Source organism: Molothrus ater, chromosome 1 (genome assembly GCF_012460135.2).
Source record: "Molothrus ater isolate BHLD 08-10-18 breed brown headed cowbird chromosome 1, BPBGC_Mater_1.1, whole genome shotgun sequence".
Taxonomy (NCBI): domain Eukaryota; kingdom Metazoa; phylum Chordata; class Aves; order Passeriformes; family Icteridae; genus Molothrus; species Molothrus ater.
In genome coordinates, this window is record NC_050478.2 from 891,507 (window position 1) to 919,150 (window position 27,644).

A 27,644-nucleotide genomic window follows, 5' to 3' on the forward strand; every position below is an offset into this window, starting at 1 on the left:
AGGTTCAGACTGACCTAATTACAGTTTGAGCACCACTGTGCAGGCCCTCAGTGCCTTCATCAACTCCCAGTTCTGCCTTCTGTATATATAATAATATATAAATATGTGTATATACACATCTGAGAGTGTAGGAGGGGAAGGAAGGTCAGAGAGGACAAATTCTGAATTAATTCTGGGGATCAGGCACAGGCTGGACACCACCTCTGCTTCCAGCCACTCTTCACAGGCTCCACTCCTTTCCCTGCACAGAACAATTCCAGTTGTGTCAGTGACTGTACCAGAGCAGCTGCTTCACTTTTAATTAAAACAAGCCCTTCTCCTGACAGCTTAATTACAGAGCACCAGAACCTGCCCATCAGGACACAGGACTGGAAGCTTCCACATGAGAAAGTTGAGTGCAGAATTATTTTCATTCATGGCAACTCAGCACCAGCTTGGTGTTCCAGAGGAAGGGAACAGCAAACCTGGCAATGCTTTTTCAAGGGGGATTTGTCAGGAGAAAACAATATTTTAAAGCTTTAAACACAACTGGAAAGTTAAAAAGCTTTGGAGGAATAAACCTAAGTATCTCTAGACCAAGGAATGAGTTTTAGCTGTTTGTAAATTCTGCAAGACCTTGGCTACAGCGAGTGAGGGACTGCAGGGGCTCTGAAGAGTGGCTTTGGAAACTCCCAGAAAACAGACAAAGAATCTGCCCCAGAAAACCTGGGAATGGGACAGACACACAATGGGAATGGGACAGAGACACACTGGGAATGGGACAGACACACACTGGGAATGGGACAGACACACACTGGGAATGGGACAGACACACACTGGGAATGGGAGAGACACACACTGGGAACGGGACAGACACACACTGGGAATGGGACAGACACACACTGGGAATGGCACAGACACACAATGGGAATGGGACAGACACACACTGGGAATGGGACAGACACACACTGGGAACGGGACAGACACACACTGGGAATGGGACAGACACACACTGGGAATGGGACAGACACACACTGGGGATGGGACAGACACACACTGGGGATGGGACAGACACACACTGGGAATGGGACAGACAGACTGGGAATGGGACAGACACACACTGGGAATGGCACAGACAGACTGGGAATGGGACAGACACACACTGGGAACGGCACAGACACACACTGGGAATGGGACAGACACACACTGGGAATGGGACAGACAGACTGGGAATGGCACAGACACACACTGGGAATGGGACAGACAGACTGGGAATGGGACAGACACACACTGGGAATGGGACAGACAGACTGGGAATGGGACAGACACACACTGGGCTGCTGCAGAGGGCAGGGGCTGCCCTTTGGAAACCACAACAAAGCTGTGGGGAGGCTCTGACAGGGCAGAGCAAACGCTCTGTTAGTGCCTGGCTCTGTGACCACGCTGGGGACCTGCTCCTGCTCCACGGGGATGTGCCAGGGACCTGCTCCTGCTCCAAGGGGATGTGCCAGGGACCTGCTCCTGCTCCATGGGGATGTGCCAGGGACCTGCTCCTGCTCCAAGGGGATGTGCCAGGGACCTGCTCCTGCTCCATGGGGATGTGCCAGGGACCTGCTCCTGCTCCATGGGGATGTGCCAGGGACCTGCTCCTGCTCCACAGGGATGTGCCAGGGACCTGCTCCTGCTCCAAGGGGATGTGCCAGGGACCTGCTCCTGCTCCATGGGGATGTGCCAGGGACCTGCTCCTGCTCCACAGGGATGTGCCAGGGACCTGCTCCTGCTCCACAGGGATGTGCCCAGGGACCTGCTCCTGCTCCACGGGGATGTGCCAGGGACCTGCTCCTGCTCCACAGGGATGTGCCAGGGACCTGCTCCTGCTCCACGGGGATGTGCCAGGGACCTGCTCCTGCTCCACAGGGATGTGCCAGGGACCTGCTCCTGCTCCACGGGGATGTGCCAGGGACCTGCTCCTGCTCCATGGGGATGTGCCAGGGACCTGCTCCTGCTCCACGGGGATGTGCCAGGGACCTGCTCCTGCTCCACAGGGATGTGCCAGGGACCTGCTCCTGCTCCACGGGGATGTGCCCAGGGACCTGCTCCTGCTCCATGGGGATGTGCCAGGGACCTGCTCCTGCTCCATGGGGATGTGCCCAGGGACCTGCTCCTGCTCCACAGGGATGTGCCAGGGACCTGCTCCTGCTCCATGGGGATGTGCCCAGGGACCTGCTCCTGCTCCACGGGGATGTGCCAGGGACCTGCTCCTGCTCCACGGGGATGTGCCCAGGGACCTGCTCCTGCTCCATGGGGATGTGCCCAGGGACCACACACAAGCACCTCCCCACTCCATCCAGGGGGATTTTCAGGCCAGGAACCAAATTCCCTCCTTTTCTGTGGAGGCCACTCAGGTGCTCAGAAACTCATGGAGAATTAAAATCCCTGACCCCATTTAGGGTGGGAGCAGAACACACCAGGAAGGCTCCAAGCTGTGGAGCCTGCTCCTGACTGCTCTGGGATATTTCTGTTCCTGACTCTGTTAAGGACACCTTTGGGATATCCCTGTTCCTGACTCTGTTAAGCCCAGCTCTGGGATATCCCTGTTCCTGACTCTGTTCCTGACTCTGTTAAGCCCAGCTCTGGGATATCCCTGTTCCTGACTCTGCTCCTGACTCTGTTAAGCCCAGCTCTGGGATATCCCTGCTCCTGACTCTGTTCCTACTCTGTTCCTGACTCTGTTAAGCCCAGCTCTGGGATATCCCTGCTCCTGACTCTGTTCCTGACTCTGTTAAGCCCAGCTCTGGGATATCTCTGTTCCTGCCCCTGCTGAGGACAGGCTCTCCTGTTTGGGGTATCCCAGCCAGCCTTTACACACTGGTGTGTCACTACAACATGCTCAGAAAGGGCTTTTTGCACCACCTTTGGCAATTCCATGTATGGATCTTGTTCATCTTGGGGCAGCTCCACAACTGATGATGGGGATTAACCACATTCCACATTAACAGGAATTACTCCTAAGTAGGGATATTTGTGCCTACACACAGGTGAGAAAGGCAAAACTCTGAAATCCTTTTAAACCAAGGTAGGAGCCTGTGGGAACTTAGGGCAAGGGGGATATTCCTCTGATTGCTCTGGGGGACCCTGAACCCCAGAAAAACACTGCCTTTGACTCCCACTTGGGAAGAAGGCTTCTAGGATTTCTAGATAAACTAGAAATTACAAAAGTGTAAGATAGATAAGAGAAATTATCTATTGTAGTGCATCACTGAGGTGAGAAATTAAGGTTTAGGGTGTTTTAGTGTATTTTAGTATGGAGTTAAGATTATGTTAAGATTATTAGTATGGAGGACAAAGTGGTGGCCTGAGGTGCTTCTCCTTCTTCATCTACTCTATTTTCTGTAGTGTTGGTAGTACAAAGCGATTAAAGGAGATTTACCACAATTTTTAGTTACATAAATGAACAGAGGATGAGTACTGGTAGAAAAATGAAAATAAAGTCCATTTCTAAAGTTAATTGAACAAAGGGATCATAAAGAACCCTAAGACTGTACATTCCTCAACCATTTTAGTGGTAATTTCCCTAAGCACTAAATGCAGTACATACAATACCAAGTTTTTAATAAGAAAATAATAAACTAAGAGACCGAAAAGAGAAAAATGTCCTACATGTCTTCTTTTCCTAACACAAAACTAAGAGTAGAAACTCTCCCCCAACTGGGGAGCTTCCCAGGGGGCCCAAAGCCTTCAGCATTAAAAGCCCTGATCACACCTGGGCCCCTCTGCAAGCAGAGCTGAACCTTTGGCTACAACAGCTCAGGAAAGGATTTGTGGGAAGCTTGGGAAGCAAAACCTGAGATCCAAGGAGAGGGGCACTCCTGGTGGTGCTGGTGCAGCTCCCACGGACAGGCAGAAGGATAAGTGAGCTTCAGAACAGGGTGTGAGGCAGGAAAGGCGCAGTGAGCCACCCCAAATCCCCCAGGGGAGAACTCAGGGTGCTCTGAGGGACAATTCACAGCTCCAGCATTGGTGCAGAGAGAGGGACCTTTTCCCCCAGCCAGGGAATTCCTGGGAATGTGAATTAGCTCAGCTCCCCAGACCAGGAGCCACAGGGCAGCACCAGCACCCTCCTCCAGCAGCCCTGCGGCTCCTCCTGGGCAGCCCAGGGCAGGGACAGGACACTCCTCCAGTGCTGGGGAAGATGGAGCAGGAAAGCCTTATCAATATGATTGCCTGGCAAAAGATTTTGAGAATATGGAAACTGTAAGTGAGATTGAAATGAAAGCAAGCTTTGAGACACCTCAGTCACTGAACAACTGGAAAACAATGGTGTGGCCAGCTGAAGGTGATCCCCTTTTGATCAAACAACACCCTCTGCCTGCAGACAGCTCCAAGGGGCAGAGCAGACCCTACAGCTTGGCAGAAGGGACCCAAAGAGGAGATTTTAGGGTTTAAAATGTAACACAGGATGGTAATGTAATGATTCTTGTAGGCTGTATGTAAATGCTATAGGATTTGTATTTGTACTAGATTGGTTAGTGAGAATTAGAATATTCAACACAGAAGAAGATTTATTGTATTGTAACGGGAACTTCGCTCTCTCAGCCTCTCATCCTCTCTCCCCCTCTCTTCTCTTGTGCCTGCTCTGAGCTGTGGTTGGCAGCTCCCAGCAGGGCGCTGCACCCCGGCCCTTTGCAATAAACCCCAAATCCCAAAAGGCCCCTGCACCCCGGCCCTTTGCAATAAACCCTAAATCCCAAAGGGCCCCTGCACCCAGGCCCTTTGCAATAAACCCCAAGTTCCATGACCTGGCTGCAGAGATCTCTGGTCTCCGTCCATCCCGACCATCCTACCCCCGATGCTCCTACCCTCCAGCAGCCCTGCAGCTCCTCCTGTGGTGCCCAGGGCAGGGACAGGGACAGGACACTCCTCCAGCAGCTCCTCCTGTGCTGCCCAGAGCAGGGACAAAGCCACAGCTCCAGGGAAGTGTTCAGTGGCACATCCAGCAGCATTTCATCCAGAGGGAGCTCTGCTAGACCAGAGCTCAGCAGGTACATCCCCACCTCCTTCAAAAGGGACTCAGAGGTTCTGACTGATGAACCCAGCGGGCTCTGGAAGCACCTCTCATGCTCAGCAGCAAAGAGAGGTGCAGGTGCAGGCCAGCCCCTCCTGCCTGGGGCCCTGCAGCTCATCCCTGCAGCCAGGGGTGTAGGGGGATAGAATATAAGAAAATAAACATAGTGTAGAAAGCAATCTTACCCCCAAGGAGCTGCAGCTGGGCCAATTCTCAAAGACTAGGAGCAGGCCTGACTTTACCAGGCCACAGCCGTACCCAGTGAGAAGAAGAGTGCTATAACAGAGTGGGTGGGCCTTGAGAAGGGAACTGGAGTCAGTGGCTGCTTTGTGAAGAGGAAAGAGTCAGTGCTCTGAGGATCTGCCCACAAGAAACACCAAGAAGGTCTGGGACCTTTGTGATAAGGAGACAACAGCATGGAACCCCTGCAATAAGATAACAACGGGGATGCCAGCCCAGCCCCTAAGCTGCTCTGTTATTGCCTCCCAGCAGGACACTTAATTCTGCCCAGGCAGGGGGACACTCCTGCTCTCATGTGATGTTTATTCTTAGAGAGGATCCCGGGGATTTTTCTTGAGCTGCTTCAGCCCCACGGCTGGCCCAGGGCCAGAGGAGTGCACTGAGCTCCTGGGCAGGGACCAGGGACAGCCCAGGTGCCACAGACACATCACAATTTACTGTGGCACCTTGGGCAAGAAAGGCCTGGTGACTGAGGAGAAATAAGTGCCCAGAAAGTTGTTCCTGCCACACAAAGTCCATGACAGAGTCAGTAAAAAAAGCAGATGACAGGCACAGAGTGAGGCCAAGTGCCTGCTCACATCAACAGCTGAGCCCAATTCCTCCCAGCTGAGGCCAAAGAACAAATTCTACATTGGAGCCTTTCTGCTGTCCTGACCTGGTTTTAATGACAAAATTCCTGCTGACTGAGAGATCAACCAACATTAGCTCCCAGTGACCAAGCACATCCAGCACAGCCTCACTTGGGCAAAACTCTCAAAAGCAGCTGCAGACTTAAGGCTCTGAGACTCAGGTTGGTGAAGGCTCCAGTTTTTTTAGTTTTTCTTCTAGGAAATGAGCTCAAATGTTGCAAGGAGAAGAATGCAGTCTTAGTTCAAGCAGAACAGAGCCTGTGTGGCTTATCTAGTTAAAAAATGGGATGTGCTGGTAGGCAGGAGCTTGGGGAAATGCCAAGAGGAGCCACAGCACGAGCCCTTGTGTGAGTTCTTGGTCTCAAGGAGAGAATTGTCTCTCCCTGAAATCTGATGAGGTGGCAGCAGGGGCAAGAACAGTCCTTTCTGAATGAATTAATGCAGAAGAACAGCTCCCCCCTCCCCAAGTGCATGCAGGAAGGCAGGGGGAGGAAGGGAGGAGCTGCTGCAGCCCAAGCACCATTGTATTTACATTTCCGTGCTCCTGATAACAAACACATTCAAGGGTGCCTGCAAAACAAGGCCTTGCTTAGAAAACAAAAGCTGAGATTTCATGAAAGAAAGAGCAATAAAGACATTCCAGGTGTCCCTGCAGCTTATCAGGCATGGTGTGGTGGTTTCCTCAGAGAATGATTCATTTTCTTATCCCAGGTGTGGCTGCAGTGTCCAGGGCCACACTGCGGTGCCCTTGGACACAGCAACTCCCTTCAAAAGGGGAAAAAGAGGGGAATAAATAAATAACTATTCAGTGTAGAACTGAAAAAAAATTGATTTTAGTTCAGGGTGCTTCCCACATCACTTGAGGAAAGTAAAACCTTAAGTGGTAAAGTGACTCAGAATCCTCAAATCCCTGAATGGGTTGGGTTGGAGGGACCCTGAAGCCCACCCAGTGCCACCCCTGCCATGGCAGGGACACCTTTCCCTATCCCAGGCTGCTCCCAGCCCTGTCCAGCCTGGCCTTGGGCACTGCCAGGGATCCTGGGGCAGCCCCAGCTGCTCTGGGCACCCTGTGCCAGGGCCTGCCCACCCCATAAAACTGACCCTAAAGACGGGGGTTTGTGGGGGCTTCTTCCCAGTTAGAGCCATTACACAACAAAACATCAATTTATCCAGCAGGTAACGTTTTCAGAAGTGTCTTCCCCCCATGTGTACACATGGAACCAACACAAGAACCAAGTGAAGATCCAGGTGCCACCACCATGACCAAACATTGCCCTGGGCTTGGCTGGAAGAGCTCCCAGTGGAGTGAGCAGGAGGGACTGGGGGACTCCTGAGGGACAGTCTGAGATAAAGGTTTGTAAAGAACCCAAGATACTCTCAGGCAGGTCAATCCAGCAGGAGCAGCCCAGCTCCTCCCTTGTGCCTGCCCTCCCAGCTGCCCCAGGATGTGGGGGAGGAAGCTGCTGCTCCTCATCCTCACACCCAACGAGCCTGGCTTAAACATTCCCAGATAAATGACTGCAGGAAGCCCTTGAGCTGCTCAGTGCAGCCTGGGGGAAACACCTGCACATCCTGGACCCCTGCACAAGGGCAGTGCAGCCAGGGATGCCTGGGGTGCAGGGGGCAATCCTGCCACAGCTCCCCAAAAATGGAGAAATGCAAGGAGGACGATCCTGATGGCAAAGTCACCTCCTGGACAAGCTGGGAGGCACAACAGGACCTGTCAGAGCTCCAGGGCTGCCTGCAGAGCACTCTCACTGTTCCAGGTGCTCCTGTGAGGAGCAGGCAGTTGGACTCCATCATCCCTAAGGGTCTCTTCCCACTGCAGATATTCCATGAAGTCCAAACCCAGTCCAGACATCCCAGGAGCCTGGCAGACCTTCCCAGCACACTGGGCCAAGCCAAGAGAGGCAGAAAAGAGGAAAAATAAAACCCACCCAAGACTGCCAGGTGCAGGGAGGAGAACACCAAGCTCTCCCATTCCTCTGTCACCTTCCCTGTGTGACAGAGGAGGTGACACCCTGTGACCCCTGCAGGTCCCCTCAGGCCACGGGGACAAGCACGTGGGGACAAGCTGTGGGCATGGCCCCCCTCCAGCCCACCCAGGGCAGATAAGCCATCTTCCTTGGCTTCTCTTCAAGTGGCTTTGAGACAACAGCTTAAGATGGTTTGGCTGGTGGCCACAGCCCTGGGAGTGAGAGCAGGAATGCCCAGGGAGCCTGGGCACAGCCCCTGCAGCACTGGGAGCCCCTTCCAACCTTCCAGCCCCCTCAGGAACTGGACACAGGAGCCTCTTCACACCATGGACAGGAGCATCAGCCCCACTGAAAATAAATAACTCTGCACCTACAGTGCTGTTATCTCTGCATGTGACATTTAAGGACACTGAAAAATAAAAGGCGCCTGAGGAATAATTTTATGCCATAACTGAGTTGTAGGAGGCTTGTGAGGCTCTTGTGAGCTGCAGGCAGTTCCAGGAGGTGACAGTGCATGGGGCTGGTGATGGCAAATCAAGGTGCTGGAGCTCTGTCTGTGTGACCCCTCTGCACTCCTGAGAGCCAAGGGTCACTGGGTGGAACCAGCTCTGCCACTGACAGCTCAGGGAAAGGCAGATGGATGGCTCACACAGGGAAGAAAAGAACAGATTTTCCTCTCAGGACTTCAAGACATAACCAGCACTTGAGAACAATCCCAAACTGCTCTGCAGAACACACCTGGGTCTCTCAGTCCACACAAAAATCAGGAAGAAATTGTAATTGCTCCCCCACAGCACATCAGGTGAGCACCTGCACCTCAGACATCCCCACTGCAGAGCTGAAGGCAGATTCCAGAACTGGAGCTGTGCTGTGCCTCCCCCAAAGGACAGCTAGGATAAAAACTTGCATGATCTGCTGCTCCCAATTCCCAAGAAATCAAATCAGACTTGTTTTTCTTAGCCTAGTTTACCCATTTTAATCTTTTGTAGTCCTCTTACTCTGATAAAAAGAAGATTTGAATGACCAAGTTAAACAAGATGTGAGCCCTCTGAAGCAGAAAAGGCAAGGAAGGAAAGTCCAAGTGGCCAGAAAGGATAAGCCTGGAGCTCCACAGCAGCCCTGTTATCCCAAAGAGAACCCAGCAATGTCTGAAGCTTCAATAAATACCTGAAAGGCTGGAGCCAGGCTGGGAGAGCTGGGAATGCTCCCCTGGGGAGGAGAAGGCTCCAGGGAGAGCTCAGAGCCCCTGGCAGGGCCTGGAGGGGCTCCAGGAGAGCTGGAGAGGGACTGGGGACAAGAGATGGACAGACAGCACACAGGGAATGGCTCCCAGTGCCAGAGGGCAGGGATGGATGGGAGATTGGGAATTGGGAATTCCTGGCTGGGCTGGAATTCCCAGAGCAGCTGGGGCTGCCCCTGGATCCCTGGCAGTGCCCAAGGCCAGGCTGGACAGGGCTGGAGCACCTGGGACAGTGGGAGGTGTCCCTGCCATGGCAGGGGTGGCACTGGGTGGGTTTAACCCAGCCCAAACCTTTCTGTGACTCTGTCTGGAAGGGGTTTAACTGGCAGGATGCAGAAGGAGCAGTAATTAGAAGGTTTATCAGAACAGAATGGAAGGTGAGTGCATTCCAGCCATGCCTGCTCCACACAAGCTCCCAGAGGCAGAGCTCCCATCTCCCATCCCTGGCTGGGGGCTGCAGGTCCCAGCACAGCTGCTCTGAGTGCACACACAGCTGCACCAAACCCTGCTTCTGAATGAAACATCTCTGCTGGGTCAGCAGAAAATCAGCTCCTACCTCAGAGCAGGGGTTCCCTGGGCAGGTTCTTCAGTCCTCAGGAGCTGCTGATCTGCAAGACAAAGCAGAGGGAGCTGTGTGAGCACAGGGCCCTGGCATGGCAGGAGCCAGGGGTGCTGGGACATCAGTGCTGCTCCTCAGAATTAACTGGGAGGATTTGCTGCAGTCCCCTCCAGTGATCCAGGCAGCTTTTCCTGGTGCTCCCTCCTCAGTAGGAGTCAGAGCTCCTCTTGCTGGGTCAGGAGTGAGGGAGGGGATGCTGCCCCTCTGCTCAGCCCTGCTGAGGCACAGCTGGGGTGTCCTGTCCAGTTCTGGGCTCCTCAGGCCAAGGAGCTGCTGGAGAGGGTCCAGCAGGGGCCACAGAGATGTTCAGGGCTCTGGGGCATCTCTGATGAGCAGGGACTGCAGGAGCTGGGCCTGCTCAGCCTGCAGAAGGGAAGGCTCACAGGGGATCCCATCAATGCCCACCAATCTCCCCATCTGTGTGCCAGGAGAAGGTGCCAGACTCTGCTCAGTGACAGCAGCAGGAGCAGTGGCACAAAGCAAAGCACAGCAGCTCCAGCCCAGCAGCAGGAACAGCCTCTGTCCATGCAGGGCCAGAGCCCTGGAACAGCTGCCCAGGGGGGCTGGAGTCTCCTCTCTGGAGACATCCCAGAGCCACCTGGACACAGCCCAGGGGACCCTGCCCTGTGCCCTGGCAGGGGGCTGGCCTGGGTGGCATCCAGAGGTTCCCCCACACTCCAACCACCCTGTGATTGCTATTTCCCATCAACACCTGCTCAGCTGCTCAGGCTATTCCACGAAAACTGTGAGCCACTTTTCCCTATTAAGGTTGCACACCTTAATAGGTTTCTCCAAACACAGCATTAAGGTTGAATTAATCCAGGCTGATCAGGACATCCCTGCCCTAAGCAGCATTTCAGGTGCTCAATGAATGGCTTAAGAGCTCACAGGGCCCCTGGCAGTCCCTGGCACACCTGCCCAGCCACCTGTGACAGTCACGAGCCCACCCTGATCTGCTCCAGCTCCTTTCCTGCTTTTGCTGTGATTCCAGGGCAGCTGCTCCCACCAGATTTACCAGGAACCATCTCCTCACCTGCCTGTCCTGTTCCAAAGTTTTCTACCCAATATTTTACATTCTGTTGATAATGTTTCTTAATTGTGAAGCAAACACAGCTGTTAAAAAAATTTCTATCCCAGTAATTACTCCTTCTAGCCCCCTTGCAGAAGAGAACATCAACTGAACCACAGAGTTCAAGTAGTTCAATCCCCATGGAGAAACAAATGTCCACCTTGTTCTCCAGCACTGCAAGTCATCAAGCCAATCTCCAGGAAAAGATCACCTCAGTGCCTGCCCAGCAGTCAGACAGAAACACCCACCCATGTTCCTCTCCCCACAGATGGGCATTTCGTGTTCCAGGGAAGTGAAATGCCAGAGCTTTTAGCTAAAGGAGGAAAGAGCCCAGTGGAAAGTGTCATTTGAGCTTCAGTGAAGCACTGAGGAGTGAGAAAAGCCTTCCAGAAGAGTCCTGCTCCCTTCAGAAGGGTTGGGAAGGGGAGTTAGCACATTAACTGAGGAAAGGAGAATCTCTGGTGCAGGACTCAGCTGCACCAGGTGCTCGGGGCCTTCCCCAGAGGGACCCTGCTGCCACACACCACAAACCAGCACCACTCCTCCTTTCTCCACATCCTCACTGGCAGGTGAGCCACCCTGTGACAAACTGGGACATCAGGGTCCCTCTGTGCAGCTCCTTCCCTGGAGAACAGCTCCATCCCCTCGAGGGCATCACAGCCCCACTGGCTGCTCCCCTGGCCTCCAGCCCACTGCTGAGATCCACTCTCACTCAGGAGATTCCAATCTCTTTGCACTGAAACCACCAAAACTTTACCTTATTTGTTAAGAAAAACAACCCAGAGACCTCTGTTTCAGGCAGAATTGAAGAAAAGGAGAAGCAGGAGCTCCTTTTTTAGTGCTGCTCCAGCTCAGATGGGGCAGTGCTGGGTCAGCCTGGTAACTGTGAGATAAAATCCACCACAGCTTCGTGGTCTGGGCAAACCAACTCTTCCTTTGGTAAAGCTGCACCTTTGGTTGCTATCTAAATAACCCCTGAAGGGCAGAATTCCTGCACTGTGGGGGTCTTAACTGCCCCCATTGTAAAATTGATGCTCTTTAAGTTAGGGGGTGTTCTCACTGCCAAGGACAAGTGTTAAATATCTAAAAACCAACAAATTTGCTGGAATTGAAGGTGTAGCTACAAAGATTTCTTATGTATTGGGTCTTAAAATAATCTGAGAGACTCTACCCCATCCCCTCACGTGATAAACTGAGGAAGACTCTGGCTGTTCCAGAAGCCTTGCTGAACAGGAGAAAACCCATATATCCAGCAAATCCCAGCTCCCGTGGCCCATGGTTAACAGGACTGCTTTGCAGTTAGGAGAAAACCCATATATCCAGCAAATCCCAGCTCCCGTGGCCATGGTTAACAGGACTGCTTTGCAGTTAGGAGAAAACCCATATATCCAGCAAATCCCAGCTCCCGTGGCCCATGGTTAACAGGACTGCTTTGCAGTTAGGAGAAAACCCATATATCCAGCAAATCCCAGCTCCTGTGGCCCATGGTTAACAGGACTGCTCTGCAGTCAGGAGAAACACCTCTGAGAACTGTTTTGAGGAGCAGAGACAGCTGCCCATGCATTGTGACCCCAAGCTCCAACTTCCTTCCTCCCTCCCCAGCACTGTTTCCCCAGAGCTGCCAAGGAAAGGCAGCCCCAAGGCAGAGCAGGGATCCCAGGAATGGCACTCCCCAGTGCCTGCCTGCACTATCAGGGAACAGGCACTGCTCCCTCTAAGATCCAGTTCCACATCCTGCACCAGTAGTTCTCGTTCCTCAGCTCCTCTGCTCTCCATCCTGTTAGTACAGAGCATTCCAACTTCAGAGATTCCCCTCCCAGAAAAACTGCACCCCTGCATCCCATTAGCACAAACTGCACCCCATTAGCACACTGAGTACCCCAGGTTCCCACCCAGGAGCTCACCAAGCACACCCCATCTCTAACACACTGCTTATTCCAGGGAGTTCCAAAATCATATCCACATTTCAGGGCAAACATTACCAATCCCCTTCAGGGTTTTGTGATTTTGATGGTTCTTGCTGCTTTTAGTAGCACCTACTCATCTCTAGCAGTTTGCAGGGACAGCCCTTTGGAGATGAACTCCCAGCTCTGGCTGCTGCTGGGGAAAAGCCCTGAGCCCATCCTGGTCAGCCACCCAACAAGGACGAGGGGCAGCAACTGCCCCCATCCAGCTCCCAAAGGATCAGCACTGGACAGTGTCCAGAAGCCAGGGCTCTCTGTGACCTTATCACTCTCTTCAGCTTCCTGAAGGGTGACTCTGGTGAGCTGGGCTCGGTCTCTTTCTCTGGGCAACAACAGACAGAACAAGAGGACACAGTCTCAAGCTGTGCCAAGGGAGATACAGGCTGGAATGAAGGAGGAAGTTTTTCACAGAAAGAGTGGTCAAATACTGGAATCAGCTACCCAGGGAGGTGGTGGAGTCACCATCCCTCGATGTGTTTAAAGAAAGACTGGATGTGGACTTGGTGCCATGATCTAGTTGAGGTGTTAGAACATGGGTTGGACTCAATGATCTTAAAGGTCTCTTCCAACCCAGAAATTCTGTGATTCTGTGTGCTCAGTGACTGTCCCAGTCCCTGCTCAGGATGGCAGACAGGGAGCAGAGCAGTGCTCTGGATCATCACTGATCCCAGCCAGGTGGAATGCACTCCAGTGCCACTGAGGTTAGAATAAATAAAGAATGTGCCATTCCCCACCTCAGCAGCCCTTATCAGCTCCCTTAAATTCCCTACACAAGCAGCACTTTCTGTTTTCCCAGCCCAGATTCAGGAGTGTTTCTGTGCCTTGCAGGAGAAAGCCCCTCAGCCTTGGAGTTTCCTGTTCTCTCACCCTCCGGGCCTGCTTCCCAAAGCTCTGGATAAACAGCTCCCTTTAAATAGCTCCTGTCTCCAGCACACACAGGCCATGGAGATCACTGCCAGAGGAGCCAAGAGGGGCGTTGCCCAGCCCAGCTCCAGCATTCCACATGCAAAGCAGTCCCAGGGTGTCGGGTGCCGGCTCCGAAGGCAAAGGCTGCTGAACCCTGAGCTAAATATACACCCTGGCCATGAAATCCAGGTTGGGCAGCTCAGATTTCCATCCCTGGCTCTTCCCAGCAATAACCACAACAACCACAGCATGGTTTGGGGTGGAAGGAACCTTATAGATCCCATTTAAGATTACCTTCCTTAAAGATCACCTTCCCTGAGAAGGACAATTACCTTTATGGCCACAACCCCCTGTGTTGTCTCCATGCCTGTTCCTGAGCTCACCAAGATCCCAAACCAAGAGTTCATTCACAAATACATGATGGACTTTTTTCCTTCATGGGCACCACTGCCAGATACTCAATGAATTTTTGTTCAGCATCAAACTCCTGTTCTCACACTGGCATGAGGCATCTGGATAAAGGTGACAGTAATTCCTAGGAGAAATGGATAAGGGAGCTGGGAAAGGGGCTCAGCCTGGAGAAAAGGGGGATCAGGAGGGACCTTGTGGTTCTGCACAGCTCCTGCCAGGAGGGGACAGGCAGGGAACAGGGACAGGAGCAGAGGGAACGGCCTCAGGCTGGGCCAGGGGAGCTCAGGGTGGGCACAGCAGGAATTTCCCCATGGAAAGGGGGCTCAGGCCTTGGGAGAGGCTGCCCAGGGAGGTTTGGAGTGCCCAGCCCTGGAGGTGTCCAAGAACTCCTGGAGGTGGCACTCAGAGCTCTGGGCTGGGGACAAGGAGGGGACTGGGCACAGCCTGGATTTGATGGCCTTGGAGATCTTTTCCAACCCAAATGATTCTGGGATTTGAAAGAGATTTGCTTTTACATTTAACTGCAGGCTTTTGAGTGGAGCTTCTCCCAGGAGAAGCTGAGTTAGACTAATAATTTAAAGAGTCTTCAGAACACAGGATGTATTTGCAGTGCACTTGAAGAGTGAAGCATTTTCTAGGGAAATATTCATGAGCAGCAAGTCAGAGCTGCACGGCAGGCACACGAGTCCTCCTGCCTGGAGAAGGAGATGATCCTCCCCAGTCCCAGGTAGAAGAGGGGAGGATGAAGCCCTTCCACTGCAGAGCAAGCACACACTCACTGGCAGCATCCACATTTCATCCTTATTAGAGGGGACAGACTTTAAAATGAGAGTCTGGGGCAGCGACTGGGGCTGACAAAGTTAAAGCCCAGTGAGGTTCATCCAGTCAGACAGGAAATAAGCAGCTGCACAAGCTGGGCTGTTTTTATAGCACCACGGATTTGGGGATGTCAGGAGCAATTTGAAAAGAAGAAACAACGTGCAATGACTCTGGGAAGTTGAGGAGTGACTCATGGGTTGCCACAGTGCCAGTGTCAAGGACCAGGCAAGGATCTTCCCAAAGGGCTCTGGAGGGCTGGGCAGCACAGCAAGGGCTGCACTCACCTGGGAAGGAAACTTCCAGAAGCCAGAGCCCTCTGGTTTGTGAGTGCCTGAGACAGGAACGTGGGAGAGACTGTGTTACACATAAAGTCTATGTGACAGGAGGCTGCAAACAGCCAGACAAGGCTGAGATGAAGGACTTTGACACAAGCGATGCGTAGAAAGATTCAAAGATCTTTCTGACGTGTCAAAACAAAACCAAAATTAAACCCTTTAACATCCAGATTCACACCAAAAAGAAAGGCAGCACCAAAAGCCAAGGCAGAAATTGCCCTTGGTGAGAATCAGCAAAGCCTGTCCGTGCTCAGCAGAAGCTCAATAAAAAAAGAAAGTGATTTAAGCAAGAGCGAAGTGTCTCTTTTCACAGCTGAAGGACTCTGCTGCTCCCAGGACTGAATTAGCTAAAATTAGCTCTCACAGTTGCATTCTCACCAGCACCTCCAGCCTCCCGTGTGGATGAGTAGTTTTGGTGAAAGCAGCTTTAATTTGGATTCAGAGCATGCAAATTTAAGGAGAATAGTGATTTCTGACCAGCTCCTGCCATGAACATTGATGCATAAAAAACACTGACTCTCACATTCAAGTTTAATCCTCTTCTGAAATATTTATTTTTGGAACAATTCAGGGAACAGAAAGCCTTCAGCCCAGACGAACTACATCTAAAAATAGAGGCTTTAAGGATTCAGGAGTTCTTCCTACTGTTGTGTCTGATCAATACAGATGCACTGTGACTCCTGTCATCTGCTTAATTTGTCAAAGCACATCCCCACACCCACCCCCTGCCAGCATTATCCAACCTGCATCTTCTGGGATACTACAGGCCAGAAATAGCATTTCTAATGATCTGAGATTCAGAAGGACTCAGCTGCACACACATTATGCATTATACAAGGAGCAGCAAGAACAGAGTCAAGTCCTGAACTATGAAATCATCCTTCAAGGCTGGAGCTCCTCCAGTGCCCATCCTGCCCTGCCTGGGGAGCATTAATGAGCTCTTTGATGGCAACAAGGAGAAGAAGCAGCTTTCATTATCCAAATGTCATTTGTCCACTAATGAGAGGCTCTCAGCCTTCCTGAGATGCCTTCCTCCAGCAGAAGGAATGGGAAGAACCTCAATGCCACAGCTGAGTTAGAGTGACCAGGAACATCCTCACAGATGAAATCCTGCTCTCCACACCAGGGCTGCTACATGCAAACAGATCTGAGAATGCTCCTGCTCCATGGCAGCTCTGGAACAGCACCCACCAGTGTGTGGGACAGGATTTCTGCCCAGGGTCAAAGGCTGCAAGAGCAAGTCTCCTGGAATAAAACACCCCAGCACTGCTAGAAATCACCAAACATCCCATAACCCAGCAGCACAAGGGTAGCCAGAGCACCAGGCTGGGAGCAGCTCTTACTGAACATTTTTTATTGCCATCACCACAGTTTCCTGGGAGCTCCAGCAGCACAGCTCACCGGGCACTACACAAGAGCCAACCAGCACAAAAGCCTCCCCAGCCCACACCTGGAACAAACAGGGCATTTGTAAGGGATTCTCTCTCAGTGCCTTTTTTAAAATTAACATTTTTACTGGTTTTTACAGAGTCTTTCACAACATCTCTCAGCCAAGGTGTAGCAGGCTGTTCAACAGATCCAGCACAAGGATTCCCCTGTTACTGCACACACCACACCCAGAGCAGAGGCAGCAGGACAGGGCTGCTCCCCCCAGCCCCCTGGCAAGGCTGGGGATGATTCCAGAACGGCCCCTGAGGTTTATTCCACTCTCATCCATGACAAACCCTGGCTGTGCAGATCCAAGGGTCAGTGGAATGGTGTTGGGGACAGCCAAAACACAGAATGTGCAGCTGTGTCCTGCCTGCACCCCTAAAGGGGCTTAGACAAAAGACAGAGAGAGAAAATGGTGACAGAACAAGGGGAGATGGGTTTAAACTGAGAGGGGAGAGATTTTTATCAGATATTGGGAAGGAATTCCTGCCTGGGAGGGTGGGCAGCCCTGGCACAGGGTGCCCAGAGCAGCTGGGGCTGCCCCTGCACCCCTGGCAGTGCCCAAGGCCAGGCTGGAGCAGCCTGGGACAGGGGGAGGTGTCCCTGCCATGGCAGTGGGGTTTGGAATGGGATGGGCTTTAAGTCCCCTTCCAACCCAAACCACTCCATGATTCTGCATCAAACAAACCCATGCAGCCCAGAATGGAGAACTGCCTAATCCCAGTGGAACTACAAAATATTGGCTTTGCTCAGCTTTGGAAAAGCAAAACCAAGGAGGAAACAGCAGGCACCAACCATGATTTCCCCAAGCTCCACCAGATGAAGGAATGTTGTCTGCAGTGTCAGTTCAGGCCCTGCTGTGGGCAAACAGGAGCCAAGTTTGGATTTCCCACCCCCTTGGGCCCTGCAGGCTGCCACAGACACAGCTTCAAAGCCAAACAGCTCCTGGAGAATTCCCAACTGTCCCTGACATTTATTAGTGTAAGAAAGCATGAAAATTCATGAGCCTGGGATCTCCTGATGTTTTCAAGGCTGATGCCTGCCAGGTTTCATAACTGCAGAGCCAGCTGCCCATTAATATCTGCTCACCTGCAGCAGGTCACAGCCTCCTCCCGTGTCCCGTGTCCTGCCCTGGGGATGAGGGGATGGATTATCCATGGGGACGTGGGGGTGGCAGGGAGCTGCAGGTCTCAGCTCAGGACAGCCACTGGACCTCAGTGAGCACTTCAAGACCCACCTGTTTTAGGGGATTTTATGGGACAGGATCCATGCAGAGACCAGAGGGTGCTCCTGGAGCTCAGCTTTGCCTGTTCTTTGTGAATGGAGCATTTTACAGGGACTCCAGGGTGGTGGAACCACTGACCTGTGCTGCTTCACCCCAACTCACAACTGCCCCAGTCCTGACCTGAAAGTACAACAGGGATTTTGGATTTATTTAACTCCTGGCTTTTCAGGTTGCAAACTTATTATGGCCATAGATTTTGCATGGATGCTTCAGAGGAAAAAAAAAACCCCAAAGTTTAACAGAATACAGGCTGGCAGCATAACCAGGACACTGGGATAAAAGCTCTGAAAACACAAGTTATTTGGTTAATAAATATATAAATATTTCCATGAAGGTCATCTATATACATCTCTATAAACCCAAGTCTCCACATTATTTGGTTAATAAAGATATAAATATTTCCATGAAGGTCATCTCTATACATATTTCTATAAATCCAAGTCTCATGCCCAGATGTGCCCTAAATAAAGAGCAGCATCTCAGCAGAGCAGTGTGACAGATTAAATAAGTTAAATAAGCAGATGAGTGTGACAGGTTAAATAAGAATAAGCTGAGTATTTGAGGGGAATATTTCAGATTGCAGGAACACACGAGGAGAGTGGTCCAGGCATTCCTCATGTCCCCAACAACCAGTCCCACCCAAGGTGATGAGCACTGTAAGATGAATCCACCCCACAGCAATCTGAGCCTCTCCTCTGCTCAGTGATGGCTTTTTATGAGCTGACAGAATAGGACTGGATGGGATCTTGGGAAGGAATTCCTGCCTGGGGGGGTGGGCAGGCCCTGGCACATCTCAGAGCAGCTGTGGATGTTCCCTGGCAGTGCCCAGGGCCAGGCTGGACAGGGCTGGGAGCAGCCTGGGACAGTGGAAGTGTCCCTGCCATGGCAGGGGATGGGATCAGACATAAAGTCCTTTCCAACACAAATCATTCTGGAATTCTAGGATTTTACTATTACATCAATTTTGGGACAAGGATGATACAGCAGATGCTTCATCACTCTTTTTAGGCAAAAGGATTACAACTTTTGATTTTTAAATGATGCCAGACAGCAACACAAGCAGTGTTGGAGGAATACATTAAAAACCAAACACTGCACAATAGAGCAGGTTCAAAGTCTCAATCATCAGTTGATTTCTCTGTGAATTCTCAAGAGCAAAACCATGAATGTGGATCAGAAGGAGAAGGTAAAAAAGGCATTTACACCCTGTGCAGACACAGGACTGCTGCTGCTCCAGGGCTAGAAATCACTGAGTTCCCTGCTTATTTTCTGGAATCTCCTGCTACTGAACCAGCTGCTCCTTGCACATCTGAAACATCAGTGACCTACAGCTCTGATTACACAAGCACCAAATCTCCCTTGTTTTTAACACGCAAGAACCTCCCTGAGCTCCTGCCCACGGAGCAGTGGGTGCTGGGACCAGGGGAGGACAGACAAACTGCCCAGGGCTTCAGGGACCCACTGTCTGACAGCTGACTATTCCAAACCTGCCTACTGCAGAGCCTGGGCTGCCCAGTGAAGAATTACAGCTCCTTGCTGGGCTTCTGCAGCAGGGGACAAGCTGAGCCTGCACTGCAGGGCAAGGGATGAGCACTGTAACACAGCCCTGGCATGGGCTGTGCCCAGCTTGGGTTTGTCTTCCCCTCCTTCTTCCAGCCAAAAAGCTTTTCCAGGAGCTATGGCTGCTCAGCAGCACAGAGAGGATACACTCTGTCTAGTGTCAGAATAGGTAAAGCACAGAATCAGAACTGCAGGGACAGATTCAGATTCCAGATAAACCTCAGAATCAGAATTGCAGGGACAGATTCAGATTCCAGTTAAACCACAGAATCAGAATTGCAGGGACAGATTCAGATTCCAGGTAAGCCACAGAATCAGAATTGCAGGGACAGATTCAGATTCCAGGTAAAGCACAGAATCAGAATTGCAGGGACAGATTCAGATTCCAGGTAAAGCACAGAATCAGAATTGCAGGGACAGATTCAGATTCCAGGTAAAGCACAGAATCAGAATTGCAGGGACACATTCAGATTCCAGGTAAGCCACAGAATCAGAATTGCAGGGACAGATTCAGATTTCAGGTAAAGCACAGAATCACAATTCCAGGGACACCTCCCACTGTCCCACTGCTCCCAGCCCTGTCCAGCCTGGCCTTGGGCACTGCCAGGGATGCAGGGGCAGCCCCAGCTGCTCTGGGCACCTGTGCCAGGGCCTGCCCACCCTGCCAGGCAGGAATTCTCCCCAATATCCCATCTAAACCTACTCTCTGTCAGGTTGAATCACTCCCCCTTGTCCTATCTCAGCTGAAGTCCCTCTCCATTCTTTGTTGGCTTCTAGACTGGAGGGCATCCTCTGCTACAGAAGTTAATGACACTCAGAATCACTGCAGAGACAGCATGAAGTGTCAGAATCAATTCAAACCAAACCCACTCAGAATATGAGCATATTCCAGAAGTTTTCAGCTACCTGAAAGTTTTCCATGGAAAAGCCCAGATTAGCAAGAATTAAGCAGTATCTGTGTCCTGAGATACCAAAACTACCAAAATGCTGAACTCCTGATTACACAGTGACTTTGTCAGGACCCCACTGGGATCCAGCTGGGCAGAAGGCACTCATGGAACATCCCAAATTCTCCTGGCAAATTCAGGAGGAGCCTCAAAACATCACTTGGGGACAGAGCCCAACACCCAACAGAACTTGCACCTCAGCTTAGGCAGAGCTTTGTTAGGTCAGCCCTGAGTGATTCCCAGAACAAGCAACCTCCCTCCACCCCAGAAACAAGAATCTGGGCACTACCAGGGTGCAGGAGAACCAGAGAAAACCAAGACTCTCCTGTTATTGTAGATTTCCAGCTAAAATCAGAGCAGATTTGTTCTGGGAAGTGCAAACAGAAAGTGATACCTGTACCTGGGGAAAGGGAGATAGAGGTCAGGACAGTGCACCTGGATAGGGTTAAGGTCATTAACATTTAGTTCTTTGCCTCTCAGCTCACAGATCACATTTCCAAGGCATAAAGACACTCACCTTACCCAAGCTTTTCAAACTCAGATTGAAAAACAAACCCACCAACAAAAAAAAAAAAAAAGTCCATTTATAAGGGGTAAGTTTCCCTTTGTTAAAGCAACCAGTCAGAGTAAGACTCAAAGCCATCCTGTGGATAAATCCTTGGGCTGAGCTGGAACACATTCATTTATTCTGCATCAAAACTATGGATTTTAGGGATTTTTAAGCAGTGTCACCTCTTAGCAAATTCAAGGCAATGGTGGCTGACCCTGAAATTACCTGATAAATCCTTCAGATGTTTATTTACAACTGCAGTAGAGTAATTAAGGTTTCTAAAGAAAAAAGTTTCCAAAGCCAAAACAAAAAAAAAAACCAAACTGGAACAGAAGATGAGCAGTCACTTCCCGTTATGCAACTGTCTGAAAAAACAGATTTGTTCAATTCAGTGTGAAAAACTGGGCTGGAGTCTGAGCACCCACCAGCAGCTGCTGACAGGTTACAACAAGGTGCAGACAGCTGTGGTAAACCAGATCCCAGGAGCAAATTGCTGAGGACCTGAGAGAGGCAGGGGAAGGGGCTGCTGGGCACACCCAGACCCCAAACACACCCTGGAGGGCTCCAGGGCTGGCACTGCCACCCACTGTCCCCCCAGCCTGCCCTGAATTTACAGACCTGTTCAGGGGGCTGCCGAACACCCAGTGCTCCCAGTGACAGGTTGTAAATGTATCTCTGGTTACAGCCATGGCAGGGCCAGCCCGAGGTGGGGAGGGCAGGAACATCCCAGAATTAAGATTGGGAAGGAGCCCCAGGGTCACTGAGTGAGCCCTGTGACAATGCCCACCCTGTCCCCAGCCCAGAGCTCTGAGCGCCACATCCAGGAATTCCTGGGGCACCTCCAGGGCTGGGCACTCCAAACCTCCCGATCCCTGAGCATCCTTTCCATGGGGAAATTCCTGCTGTGCCCACCCTGAGCCCATCCCCTCTGCTCCTGTCCCTTGCTCACCACAAACTCCTGTAGAGAGAGAAGTTCCCCCCTGAGAGCTGAGCGCTTTCACTTTGCTGCATTTTTGAAGGTTCAGCCACAGTAAACAATGAGCTGGGTAAGAACTTCAGGGAAAATAAAAACCAAGGGAGAGATTCAGCACCTTCCAAGATCCATCCCCACAGCCCCTCTTATCCTGGGAGAGCAGAGGAGCAGCTCTCACCCTGGCTGTGCTATCAGAGCAATGACAGCCTGAGCCCAGGGAGCTGCTGCAAGTGTTTGCTCTGATCCCTGCTCTGGGCTTATCAAGGAAAGCAACTCCTGCTCTGAAAATGCAGCAGGACCAGCAGCAGTTTCCTCATCAAGATTGGAACCAGTACAAAGTGTGTTACTTCACACCCCAACCAAATAAATCAGTGCACTCACTGCTCCAAAACCTCAAATAACCCCTTCAGAAATCAAAAGCTGCATTAATAAATACTGAATTATGACTGAATGAAAATGCTTCAGAGGTACCTGTAAAATGAATTTCCAGCACTATATTTAATCCACCTGATTTCTATTTCTCACAGCAACTGGAATTCAGAAAGTTCTGCGGTTTAATGCACAGGTTCTTACTGCAAAGACCAATTAAAAAATAATTATACCATCCAGCTTTTAATCTGGACTTAAAACTGTTCAGCTCAGACTCATTAACAAAAAAAAAAAAAAAATAGAAAAAAGAAAAGCCCAGCTGTTCATACATGCATATATCCACACTTTCACTTGCTCCTGGCTGGGACACAAACCCATTCCTGCTGCTGGTCACTCAGCCAGAGCCACAGGAAAGCAGCAGTGCTGAGGAAATGGGGTGTGCAGGTGTGTGAGACCCCACTGCAGAGCTGCCCCAGATCCACCAGCACAGGCACCTGGAGCTGCTGCAGGGCTGGAGCCGGGCTGGGAGAGCTGGGAATGTTCCCCTGGAGAGGAGAAGGCTCCAGGGAGAGCTCAGAGCCCCTGGCAGGGCCTGGAGGGGCTCCAGGAGAGCTGGAGAGGGACTGGGGACAAGGCATGGAGGGACAGGAGCCAGGGAATGGCTCCCAGTGCCAGAGGGCAGGGATGGATGGGAGATTGGGAATTGGGAATTCCTGGCTGGGATGGAATTGCCAGAGCAGCTGTGGCTGCCCCTGGATCCCTGGCAGTGCCCAAGGCCCGGTTGGACACTGGGGCTTGGAGCACCTGGGACAGTGGGAGGTGTCCCTGCCATGGCAGGGGTGGCACTGGGTGATCCCCAAGCTCCCTTCCAGCCCAAACCATCCTGGGATCCCAGGGTCCAGCAAAGCTCCTTCACTGCTGCTCTGTCCCTGCATGCCAGGCTCCACTCACCACTGCAGGAACACACCCAGGAGCTGGGAATGCTCCCTGGAGCTGGGAATGCGGTGCCACTGGCCTGTGCACCACATCTGACAGCTCCTGAGGAAACCAGAGCCCTGCTCCTGCAGGGCTTGGGCATCTGAGTCAGCCCCACCACGACGGATCAGCTGATCCTGCTGCACTCACGGGCAGGAGCTGCTACAACTCCAGCTCCTTCTCCCACAGCTTCAAAGACAAATCCCAGTGACAAGGGAGACAAGTCTAACACATTGTCTCACATGCAATTCCCTTATTTTCACTGTTCTCAGCATTTCTTTAGTTGGCAGAAATAAGAGATGTGTACTGGAGCTGCAGCAGCCTCCAAAGCTTCCAGCCTCCCCTGCACACAGATATTGCAATTGAACCTGGAACCAGCATCAGGCTCCCAGCGCCTCCAAGGACAACAAAGCAGCTATCAGGGTGAGAAACTGAGAGAACAAAGGATAATACAAAACTTCTGGTGTTTAAAGTTGACTTAGAATGAAGCAAACTCTGTGTTTCTGGCACATCACTGAATTCCCACTCAGCAAGATCCCGGTGTCAGCCCCCACAAGCACTGCACAAGTTGAATATTCAGGGTTTGCCCTTACTACAAGTAGTTTTAACAACCAAGTGCATCATTTTAAAAACAGAAGCAGGTAGAAAGCACAGAAGGCACACTGAATCACCATACTATGTTTTAAAAGGAGTTACTTAAAATTATGAAGCCAAGAGCCACTGATATATAATATTTAATTTCAATCTTGCCTGCCTCCACCTCAAGACCTAAGTGATGTTTCTCAGTGAAGATTGGGCCCACATTTTTTCACTCTTCTGTAACCTGTCCTCATTAGAGAGGTTTGGGTTGGAGGGGCCTTAGGGATCACCCAGTGCCACCCCTGCCATGGCAGGGACACCTCCCACTGTCCCAGGCTGCTCCAGCCCGGCCCTGGGCACGGCCAGGGATGCAGGGGCAGCCCCAGCTGCTCTGGGCACCAGTGCCAGGGCTCACCATGCTCACAGCCAGAACTCCTCCCCAATAAACAACTCAAATCCACCTCCTTCAGTTCCAAGCCATTCCCCCCTGCCCTGGCACTCCATGCCCTTTGTAAAGAGTCCCTCTCCAGCTCTCTCTATGCACCTCAAATCAATGCAATTGCCAGAAAAACAAATACAGCAAATCCACACTCCAAACTGGTGCTGAGCTCACCTGGAAGCTGCAGGTGGGAGGCTGGGATGGCCCCACACTCCCAGCAGGGCCCCAGCCCACGCTGGGAGCAGCAAACAGCTCCAGCCCTGCCCAGTGCCCAGCTGGGCACCAGGATGAGCTCATTCCCAGCAGCAAACTCCATCAAAAAGCTTTTTGTTACAAGCTGCTGTCTTTCAGTTTGCTTGGGTTTTGGATTAATTAGTAAAGATGTTTCACAGAAAGATCCACTTTATTATTCAGAAAATGTTCAGTACTTCCCCCCCTCTCCTCCTCTTACAGTTCTGCCCCTTTAGATTTAGAATATTTATAAGGCATTTTTCAATTTTTTAGCCAAATTGTTAGAATCATGTGGGGATGGATTCTGGAGGGGCTTTTTGGGTTTTTTCTCTCTTTGGTGTTTAAAAGAAGAAATACTTTCAGGTTCTACTTTCAGGTCTGTCCATCCCCTTCCTAACCAGGCATTCCAGGTTTTGACTTCTGTTTCAGGAACTGCTTCTGTGTTTCATGCAAGAAACTTTCTGGAATAAAACAAAAATAATTCCAGACTGTTTTGGGTTGGAAGAGACCTTAGGGATCATCCCAATCCACCCTATTCCATGGGCAGGGACACCTCCCACTGTCCCAGGGTGCTCCAGCCTGGCCTTGGGCACTGCCAGGGATCCAGGGGCAGCCACAGCTGCTCTGGGAATTCCATCCCAGCCAGGAATTCCTGCCCAATATCCCACCTACCCCTGTCCTGTGCCAGTTACAGAATTCAGACTGTACAGGCCAGAACTGCAATCACAGCACAGGGACATTTATGAACAGCCAGGAGTTAGGAGGGCACAAACCAGAAGCCCTGCAGTGTTTAGGAATCAAAGAACCTCTGATTATGTTCTGTGAAATGCCCAGCCTTGAGATCTGCACTGAGGCACAGGCTGCCCATTCCCCATTCACTCTCCAGAAGGAAGCTCAGATGCCTCAGAGAGTTTCACTCTGTGCTGGGTTTGTTTTTCCCTTCACCCCATCATGTGCAGCCTCAGCCAGACTGAATGAATGAGTCACTTAATTAACCCAGAATTTACACAAAGGACATGGGAGAGCAAAAGCCTGCCTTGAATCTGGTCAGCCTGATGAGCATCTGAAAACACTCAATTTTTCTTTTTTTAAAAATATTTTTTAAAAATGAAGCAGTAGAGTAACAGAATTCAGTAAAAACTTGCTGATAGAACAATCCACATGCAACTTCCACATTAAAAACCTAAGATTTCAGTCAATTCCCTAAAACACAGCCTACATCCCTGCTTAGCAGCTGGAAATTCTCCTCCCAGTACACAACCCCCTTTTTTATGTTTCTGAAAAGTACCATATAAAGTACACAAGTACAATATAAAGCATTTCATCTGGAAATCCCAGCTCCTGTACTTGGAGAGATAACCAGAAAACTCCCACAGGAGATAAGCAGGGTTCAGTGTGAGCTGCAGGTGTGAAACCCTGGGCTGAGAGGACAAAGGTGACAGTGGCAGCCACAGATCATTTTTTATTTGCCAGTATTGAGACTTTAGAGCTGGGTTATTTCCTTGGCACCAGCAGGGCCAACCTGCACTTGGCTTGGAGGAGGGAAAGGCATTTGCTGCTGCAGAGAAGATGGAGAGACCCTGAAAAAGCCAAATTAGACACCTGGGATGAGGCACCCTGGGCACTCTGCTGGTGACACCGAGCTCTGGGTGCTGTCCCAGCCGCAGGGAGGGGATGGATGGGGCACCCACAGGGACCTGGACAGGTGGGGCTGTGCCAACCCCAGGAGGCTCAACAAGGCCAAGGGAATGGTCCTGCACCTGGGCTGGGACAATCCCAAGCACAAATCCACAAATCCAGGCTGGGAATGAACAGCCCTGGGGAGGAGGACTGAGGGATGAGGAGCTGAGCATTGCCTGGCCAGGGAGCCCCTGTGCCTGGGCTGATCCCAGCCTGGGCTGCAGGAAATGGGGGTTCTGCCCCTCAGGTGAGAGCCCACTGCAGAGCTGCCCCAGGCCTGAGCCAGCAGCACAGGGACCTGGAGCCAGGCTGGGAATGCTCCCCTGGAGAGGAGAAGGCTCCAGGGAGAGCTCAGAGGGGCTCCAGGAGGGGCAGGGATGACCCTCAGGGTTTGGATTGTGTGACCAGAACCCCACACAGCCCCCAGGACCCTCGGAGGCTGCAGCACAAACAAAGCCATGGGGACGCAGCCCCCACTCCCCCAGCACCCAAGAGTGAAAGCCAAGGAGATGAAAAAAGGACAGAACAGACACCAAACCTGCTCTGCACATGTACAGGAACCTTTTGCCTGATGTGCTGTCACAGTTTTTACAATCTGGTTTAATATGCCATAAAATGGGGAGTGCAATACTGTCCTGCTGACTGCCAAACACACATCACAGTAACTGACTCACCTCACCCTCCTGCTCTGCTGTTCATGCTGAATTATTTGCATTTATTCCTCTGATCCAGCTTTTTTTTTCTCCCTACCCCTAATCCCACAAAAAAAGTTTAGGCTTGAATTTAAAGCATTAACAGGATTGCTGAAAGAAAACTACTTTGAAAAGCCTGTTATCAGTCAAGAGAGTGCAGCTGGTGGATACCCAGCCTCCCTTTGTAGCTGCAATTCTCTAATAAAGGAACATCTGAGCTTAATCCAAAGCCTCTGTTTGATAAATAATGAGATTCTGCAATCTATCATTTGAAAACTAAACTAATTTAAGGACAAAATGCAGGTCCCTCCGAGGCAATTTGGAAACCCTGGCTTTGAAGCAAGGGTTAAAAATTCAGTATGGAAAATTACACTGCTCAAGGTGATCTGTGTTAAACAAGATCTCCATCAGCAGAGCCCCCCTGCTTCACTGCTGCCTTTCAGAGGATCATTTCCCAATCTCTGTTTCTGTTGCACACCTCAGTTTACAAGTTGGGAAGTTTCTTTTAAGTTATACAACTATTTAGAATAAAGCAGGGTGTTACACTTGTACAACCAGGATGCTCTGATGCATTTCCATTTAGATTAACTATTTTCATTACTCCTTGTGCTCCCCCCACACATTTGCAAAATTACTTCAGCACAATGTTTAATTATTTAAATAGAGCTGAAAAAATAACTC

General features: G+C 51.1%; 1 protein-coding gene across 1 annotated transcript in view; it reads right to left on the reverse strand.

The window, feature by feature from the left end:
- MAP4 (microtubule associated protein 4) overlaps positions 1 to 27,644 on the reverse strand; it is a 151,489-nt gene that overhangs the window by 111,697 nt on the left and 12,148 nt on the right. The window contains exon 2 of the mRNA XM_054515847.1: positions 9,686 to 9,737. The gene's annotated coding sequence lies outside the window, so the exon portion shown is untranslated. The remainder of the gene's footprint in view (positions 1 to 9,685; positions 9,738 to 27,644) is intronic.